Here is a 9,204-nt window from a genome sequence, read left to right on the forward strand (position 1 = left end):
CACAAGATGAAGTACCATTTATTTCATTAAATGCAACCCCCAGTCAGACCTCGGGGAAAACTTTCCCCTTAAAAAGAAGGAAGTTAACGAACAGGAACTCAACCATTGAGCAAATTAGGAAAGATCAAAAAAAATATAATGATGGGAGGCTACAAATTGAAAGAGAGAAGTTGGAGCTGCAGAAACAAAAAATAGCTCTATTGAAAGAAAAAAATGAACTTTTAAAACAAAGAAACGAACTTTTGAAGAACAAGGCATGTTCTTCTTGTTTAGCGAGTTTTTATGACTGATTTTTAAGGAAATTTGTATTGTTTATCAAATAATAAATAATATTATGTTTAATTAAGTTTTATTTTCTCCATGAAAATTATATTTCTTTTGTTTAGTTCCTAAGTATGTTAAAATTCAATAAAACTATTATATGTATCTATGTAACAAATATATTTTAAAATTAATACAAATAATATTTTCATCATGTTCGTAAGTTGTTTGCTACCCTATCTCTAATAGTCCGAGCTTCTATGTTGTCAGCAACTTCATTGTCATTTTCTTCATTAACTGAAATATTATCATTATCCATTTCTGCAGGATCATTATCCAAATTAATATCGTCATCAATTGCAATATTATGAAGTACACAAGGATAAAATGACAAATAAATCTAATTTTTCTTAATTTTATGTGATAGATCTGTCTACATTTCTGTTTCAGTATGCCAAAACAATGTTCTATGACATAGCGGTGTTTGGACAATTTTAAATTATAATTTTGTTGCGGTCTAGTAAGGTTGCCCCTGTCTTTATAAGGAGTTAACAAATTGGCATGTAAAGGATACCCACTATCTCCTAACAGAAAACATCGTCCACACTTATCTTCCAAGCTGTTTTTTAATGGAGAGTTTCTAAACACTCGGCTGTCATGCACGGAACCAGGGTACCCAATAAAAATGTCTAGTATTTTTCTTCTGTGATCACAAACTGCCTGCATCTGTAATGATATAATTACAAGATCAGATAGTACTATACCAAGAAATCATGTAAACTTACCTGAATAGAATAGTAACCTTTACGATTTAAGTATGAATCTGGGTCATTTTCAGGTTTATCTAATTTGATATGTGTTCCATCAATAGCTCCGATAACATTTGGAAAACCATTGATTCGAAAATGTTCTTCGCTGATTATTTTTTCATGCTCATTTGGCCACTGTATTATTTGTGGAGAAAGATGGTCAACATGTCAAAAACATGGTAACTCGATGAAAAATTATATTTATGAAGCTTATTGTAACATCAAATCTATCAGCAACATCTCGAAAGCTGCTATTCTGGTGCCCCATATACCATAAATATATTAGAACCTAAAATTTAAAATGAAAGAGTTAAATATTATTATTATTAGTAAATACTTATGTATACACTCCCCGACAATAAATTCCGAACAACTAAAATTTTACCATAAGACACAATACAAACATGACCTATTTTAAATACCCATAACTTTGGTAATTAAGATATCAATTCGATTAAAAAGAGAAAATGTCGAGCTATGGCCTCATTATAAGTTTGATACTCTGCTTTTATTAGTATATTCTACAGGGTCTTTCAAAGTTTTAGAGCAAATCAATCCATAAGAATTACAAACTTTTAACCATCCTGTAGGATATATTGATAACCGTAAAGTACCACACTTATGATGAATTTATAGCCTGACATTTTCTTAACAATTTTCTTTTTTAATTGAACCGATATATTAATTATCACTGAAGTTATGTGTATTTAAAATATGTCATGTTTCTATTGGGGTTTTTGCGAAAATATCAGTTGTAGAGGAATATAATAAAAAGAAATGTGTTATAATTATAACCCACCTGATGTAAAGCAGCTATATTTCCATACTGTCCGATCTGGCTATTAAAATATGGGCTTGTTTCAAATCTATTACTTATGTGAGTTGCAGTTTCCCTCCTTAGCCTGAAATGTTCAAAGAACACTTCTTCACGATACTGTGGTACTATTACTTCTAAAATTATTATTGCATATACAAATTAATTTTCAGCTTAAAAAATGAGGATGTCTTACCCAAATAATTTTGATTTTTTATTCTCGGTTCGTCTAGCAACAATTCTAAATCCTCGTCATCACTACTGTCCATTGACGATAAATCGCTCACCTCACTAAACTCTTCCTTACTTATATTCAATTTATTTATTTAAAAATCAGAGTAGAACAATAAACCCAAAACACAAATTTTAATTTGATGCACAAAAATGTAATGTTTTATTTGTAGGTTATAAACCCATTATAAACAGCTGTATTAGAAAATATTAATGCGCCTGCGCCAAATTAATAGCAAGCGAATAATCCACAAACCGTCCTGATAGTTTTCAAACAGTTTGTAAACTTAGTTGGAACAGAAAACTGTTTGTTTGCGAATCGTCATAGACTTTGGTTGGAACGAATTTAACTTAATGCGCAGAATCCTGATTGTAAGAAACTGTTTCTGATTGTGGTTGGAACAAACCTATTACTTATTTACGAAAATCATCCGCTTTTAAACGCGTTAAAGTGATTTTTCATGCATCCGTCATACGATCATACGACGCGTCGCGACGGTACGAAATCGTTTCTATTAGTGGAAATACTAGCTTCTTATTGGTTAGAAAATGATATTATTTTTAAATTTATTTGGTTTTTATGCATCCGATATCCGATCGACGTCAGTACGAAATTATTTGTCATCTGTCACTATTTTTGTCTTATTTACTGTCAATGTCAGAATTGGCGCCTATTCTTTTAGCTTGTTTAAATGAGATTCGAGCTTTTCAAAGTGTTTTTGTTAATTTACTTTGTATTTGTGCTGGTTGGAATACAATCCGGTTGTGGCCTTACGAATATCAAATTTGCTATTTTTATCAGTACCAAATGCAATAAATTAAGATGGCAGAGAGACATCCAGATCAGTCCGTGGAGGATGAACCAGTACTAGAGGTAAGAAAAGAATCTTTAGATAGATAAGCTCCCAGGATTCCCTAAACCTGCCGCTGTCCCTTACTACAGTGATGTATTGTTGCTGTGCATTTTAAAGTTGAGTGACTGAAGACTTGTAATATATACATTTGTGATTTTCAGATGTCATCCGAAGTTATTGAGTACACTGTGGAGGAACTCCTCATTTCATGTGTTCAGGCAAGACCACCGCTGTGGGACTCAAGGTTGGACCTGAAGGAAAGGGACAATATGTGGCTAGAGATTTATAAGGAGTTTGGGGAAAATCCAAATTTTTCTCTAGATTTTCTCCAAAAAAAGTGGAGAAATCTAAGAGACACATATGTGCGAATTAAAGGGGAGTATCTTCCAAGTGGGTCAGGAGCAAAAAGGAAGAGAATATTTTGATAATATGTCATTCCTCAATGACACATTGAGTTTCCGGCCCACTGTATCAAATGTCACACTACCAAGGGAGTCACCCTCGGCTTCAGCTGTTCCATTACCACTGACATCTCCCATTAGTGGTGATGAGAGGAGACATAGGCAAACGGGTAGTCAAAATGCGGTTGAAGGAGCTATTTTGAAGCCCTTGAAAAAGTCAATGAACCTGTACAGATACCCGCCCCAACAATGCCAGATATTAATCCAATCTGTCAGAGAATATCTGATATGTTGGCATTAATGCCTCAAAAGGAGAGAACTCTTCTTGAAATCAAGCTGCTGCAAGTGGCATATGAGGGCAGCAAAGAATACTTGTAAATTATATTTATTTGTATATATGTATTATTTATATTTACAAGATTCCAATTTAGTTTAATTGAATGTATGTTATATGTTAATATTACAATTAAATTAAATTGTAATCTTATTTCCTAATTAAACACATAGATTCAGTTTTTCACCTTAGTTTTACTGCTTTATCATTAAACAACTACCTATCTGTAATAAAAAAATGTCTAGTGCAATAAATTATATATTTTAGTGTAGTATTGCTCATAATTATAACGTAAGTCTATAAAAAAATAATATAACTTATATTAGTACAATTATATTGAATATAATATATACTATCGAGTTTAATGAAAAAGTTTACATTATGTTCACATCAATTAAATTAAAGAACTAAATATAAGCTATATAACTCCAGAATAAGGCAATGTTGACCATCTGAAACAATTTACAAAATGTGAGATTTACTTAATTTAAAAAAATCAAAATGGTTGAATAAGTCAATCTTATATATTGTAACGAAATTCGGGAACACACTTTTATTAGCAACGTCAAAAACACTAACCTAACTCGCTTTGACTGTCGTTTAATTGTTTCCAAGGTAAAAACTGACTAAACAATTAAAACTGAATGATTTGTCACGAAGCACGTCCTTTTTAAAACTCGATGGAACAGTTTCGAAATATTTAGAATTATCTTCATTGTTTTTGCCCAGAGACCAATAATTTTAGGAGAATACTGACAGTCAAAGCAAGCAAGTATACAAATTCTAGAAAATTAGAACTACAGGGATTTACAATAATATAACCTAAATAACCTAAATTGGGGCCAAAATGGGGCTCTCAAACAAGATGAACTACTTAAAAACTAAACACTATAGATAAAAATAATAAACCAAACGTAAGTAGAACCCTAAAGAAACCCTACGAATTAACTTTAACTACAGAATACTAACAAAATAATTAACGCATTTACATTTTCATAATACTGCTCCCCTCTCAAGTTTGATCGTCCCGATTAAACATGGGACCACCTGAGTCATGATAGGGCGCTAGCCGGACGATGTTTACAATTTTCATCTTCGCTGTCGGATGTCGCTGGATACGGTACACCACGTCGTTGATTCTGGTGACCACATTGAATGGACCTTCCCAATCCTTCTGGAGCTTTGGTGACTTGCCCTTCGTCCTCCGTGGATTGTATAACCAGACTTTATCCCCAGGATTAAAACCGGTAGAATTTGCCTTTATGTCATAACGTGATTTCATTCTGTTACTTTCTAGATGAAGTTTATCCCGTGCTTATTCGTGAACAATTTGTAAACGCTCTTGTAAATGGTCGACGTACTCCTCAAGGGTTTCAGACTTATGGGGTCTTCCAGTAATAATGTCCAAAGATACTGCATCATCTTTCCTCTTGTCCGGGTTTTTGGGCCCTTGCTTGACGAACACTGCTCACACTGTCGGCACCAGCGTTCAACATCTTGATGACTGTTCAGCCAGTAAAACCGTTCTCTCACTTTTGCCAAGGTCTTACTAACTCCAAAATGTCCTCCGCCGACACCGCCATGAACAGCTTCAAGGACTTCCGGAATACGTTTTCGAGGAAGGACTGTCAGATATGTCTTTTCTTTTCCATCTACGCTCTCCCAGACTCTTTTTAATAATCCATCTTTTATAACCAATGAATTCCATTGAGACCAATAAGCTTTAAGTTCTGGAGATTTGTCAGAAATGTCTTTCCATTCTGGTTTTGAAATTTCTCGAGATTTCAGTTCGTAAATAAGACCAAATACTGGGTCATCACACTGATCTTGGATTAAACTAGCTACATCCCACTCTTTAGAACTGTGAAGGCCAATACAATTACAAGTAAATATCTCTGGATGCTGTTTTGATTCCTTTTTAAAACAATGTTGACATGTTTCAATACAGGGTCTTCTCGATAAAGCATCGGCATTTTGGTGATATGCGCCTTTCCTATGTTCTATTGTAAAGTCATACTCTTGTAATCGTTGAAGCCACCTTGCTATTTGTCCTTCGGGGTTTTTAAACTGAAACAGCCATTTCAACGAAGCATGGTCGGTTCTAAGGATAAATCGTTGACCATACAAATATTTATGGAAATGTTCAATAGCTTTTACTGCTGACAATAGCTCTCGTCTGGTGACACAATAGTTTCTTTCTGGTTTTGATAACGTTTTACTGAAATAAGCTATCACGTGTTCGCCATCTTCATATTTTTGTGATAGAACGGCCCCAATTCCAACATTACTCGCATCGGTATCCAAAATAAAAGGTTGTCCAGGAATCGGATATGTTAAAATTGGAGATGTGCATAGTGCTCTTTTTAACCGTTGAAATGCTTCTTCACAGTCTGTTGACCAACTAAATACCATTCTGTCCTCCGTGAGCTTATGTAGAGGCTTTGCAAGATTAGCGAAATTTCTTACAAATCTTCTGTAATAGGTACAAAGGCCCAGAAAGCTTCTTAACTGGTGTTTGTCAGTGGGTCGTGGCCATTTTTCGATCGCCTCTACTTTATCTGGATCAGTCTTGACACCTTTTTCTGATATTACATGGCCAAGGTATCGAACTTCTTTTTGAAATAAGCAACATTTTTTAGGACTTAGCTTCAGGTTGGCCTCTCGCAGTTTAACAAATACCTTTTGAATATTCTTCAAATGATCTTCAAATGTTTTTCCTAGTATGATGACGTCATCCAGATAAACTAAACACGATTCCCAAGTCATTCCACGTAAAACTGTTTCCATAAGTCTCTCAAAGGTAGCTGGAGCATTGCAGAGTCCAAAGGGCATTACTGTAAACTGCCAAAGTCCTGTTCCAGTCGAGAATGCGGTCTTTTCCTTATCTTCTGGGTGCATCTTTACCTGCCAGTATCCACTCTTTAGATCGAGTGTTGAGAACCATTGTGAACCTGATAGCGTGTCCAGGGTGTCGTCAATTCTTGGTAGGGGATAACTGTCTTTCTTGGTAATATCATTCAGTCGCCGATAGTCTACACAAAATCTAGTGGATCCATCCTTTTTCTTCACTAGTACAACTGGAGATGTCCAAGGACTCTGAGAAGGTTCTATCACTCCTTGTGTCCTCATTTCTTGAAGCATTGAGGAAACTTCTCCTTGTTTAGCTATCGGAATTCTTCGAGGTGCTTGTTTAATCAGAGCACTGTCTCCAGTGTTAATTCGATGCTGCACCAAATCAGTTCTTCCCAGGTCTTTATCGTGCAAGGAAAACACATCTTGATTTTCTTCAAGAAGACGTCGCAATTTACTACACTGGTCCATGGTTAAATTGGCAGAAGATTCTTCAAATAGGTTTTGTAAACATATAGGAAAAGGTCTGTTTGAATAACGACTTCTATCAGCATTTTTCATGACTGCCACTACTTCAGAGCATACGCCAATGTTCTCTCCTTGTTTCAGGTGTTGATCATATCCTTTTAAATTTACCATTCGAACCAAAATAGTAGATTTCTTCTGCGTAGTATAACGTCTTGGCTGGAAAAATTCCTTGACCATATAGTTTGCAGTTTTCCATGGGCTCAATCAAAACAGTTTCTCCCTCTTTTCCTCCAGTTGTAGCATAAACGACCACCTCTGAATTTCCTGGTATAGTAACATCCTTGAATAACTTAACGACTCTGGTATTTACTTTATCTTCATATAGGTGGTGCATAAAAATTTCTTCATTTCTCGTCGTCAATATCCGGTTATATACATCCATTTTAAACTGCTGAGCATTCATAACATCTAATCCTAATATGACATCATCCATGATTTCTGCCACTAGTACTGGCTGTTGGAATGTTGTTAAGCCAATGGTGACTGTAGCTTCATGCAATCCAAGAATCGGGATCCTTTTTCCATTTGCAGACTCCAGAATTAAATTGGGTGGTGCTGAAAGCCTACAGTGTGCTACGATGTTCGGCTTCACGATAGTATGACTTGATCCTGTATCCACTACCATCTCCGTTCACGGCCGCATATTTTTCCCGGTACTACCAAGCTCTCTCCAGGATGTGGCAGCCGGTTTAGTCTTATACATGGGGCTTGGTAGCACCCAGCCAGCTTGCGCCCCATAAAGCTGGCTTGTTGAAGTTTTTCCTGGTTCCTTGGATCTCTTAAAGGCTTGGGGCATTGACGTTTAAGGTGCCCCTCCTCATTGCAATTCCAGCATTGCAATGGTTTTTTAGGTTTCCTCGCTAATAATAATTCAATCTTCTTTAGGCGGTCTTCGAGATCACTTTCTGAAGTTCTGATTTGTCTTATTCGTGTCTGCCTTCTAGTTGCTTGAAAAGCTGCCTCATACTCTAGTCCATGGGCCAAAGCTTCTGATATACTTTTATGATGAGCCATCCTTAGAGCATGGTTAGTATCTGGATCTCGAACTCCGTCAATAAAACAATTTATAGAAATTTGTTCTCGGAACTCTGTTGGGGGCTGAAGGGTAAGCCAGATTTACTAATCGAGCAACATCGGCCTCAAACTGTTGGAGTCCTTCCTCGGGTCGTTGTTCTCTAGATTTTAATTGAGCCTGGTACACTTGTTGCAGATGAGCTTCACCGTATCTCATCTCTAAGGTACGCACCAGTACGTCGAAATTGAGCTGATCCTCAGATGGCACCATTCTTAATATTTCTGTAGCTTCTCCTCTAAGGCTTAGCTTAAGATTGATTGCCTTTTCTTCGTTATCCCAGCGATTTCCCCTAGCAGCGGCCTCAAATTGATTCAAATAGGTACTCCATGCTTCTTTGCCGTCGAATTTTGGTGGCTTTACTTTCATCATTGTTTGCATTCCAGGATCGGGATGAAGAGTAGTCCGTTTTACTTTCATCTCTAGTTCTTGGATCTTTTTTTGTACTTGCCCCAATTCTTCTTCTACCGTTGCTCCAAAGTTAGTCATTAATTGTTTTTGATTCTTCTCCAGATCTTCTTTAAGTTGTAAAACTCGTTCCTCTTGTTTTCTGTCTCGTTCCTCCTGCTCCTATTTAAGATTATCTTTTAAATTAAGTAAGTCATCTTTCATGGTTCGAATCAGGTCTTCATTTTCTTTCTTTAGGTCATCTTTCATGGTCCTTATCAGGTCTTCATTTTCCTTCTTCAGGTCAGATTTAATTGTCTTTAGTAAATCTTCCTGTTTCTTGTCTCGTTCTTCTTGTTTGCGGTCTCGTTCTTCTTGTTCTTTCTTTTGTTTACGGTCTTGTTCTTCTTGTTTGCGGTCTCGTTCTTCTTGTTCTTCCTTCTGTTTACGGTCTCGTTTTTCTTGTTCTACTTTTTGCTCTTCAAACTTGCTTAATAGCAGCTCCATCAATTTCTCGGTCTCCATTTTGGCCTGACTTCTTGTTAAAGGCATCCACTAAAATGAGCTTCCAAATATCCTTTACTTCTGACACCAATTGTAACGAAATTCGGGAACACACTTTTATTATCAACGTCAAAAACACTAAACTCTCACGAGATGTGT

At 36.1% G+C, this 9,204-nt stretch overlaps 1 pseudogene; it reads right to left on the reverse strand.

Annotated features, from left to right (window-relative positions):
* Positions 1-472: 472 nt before the first annotated feature.
* LOC126746541 (putative nuclease HARBI1) lies at positions 473-8,313 on the reverse strand (annotated as a pseudogene).
* Positions 8,314-9,204: the final 891 nt, after the last annotated feature.

This window comes from Anthonomus grandis, chromosome 17, assembly GCF_022605725.1.
Source record: "Anthonomus grandis grandis chromosome 17, icAntGran1.3, whole genome shotgun sequence".
Classification (NCBI taxonomy): domain Eukaryota; kingdom Metazoa; phylum Arthropoda; class Insecta; order Coleoptera; family Curculionidae; genus Anthonomus; species Anthonomus grandis.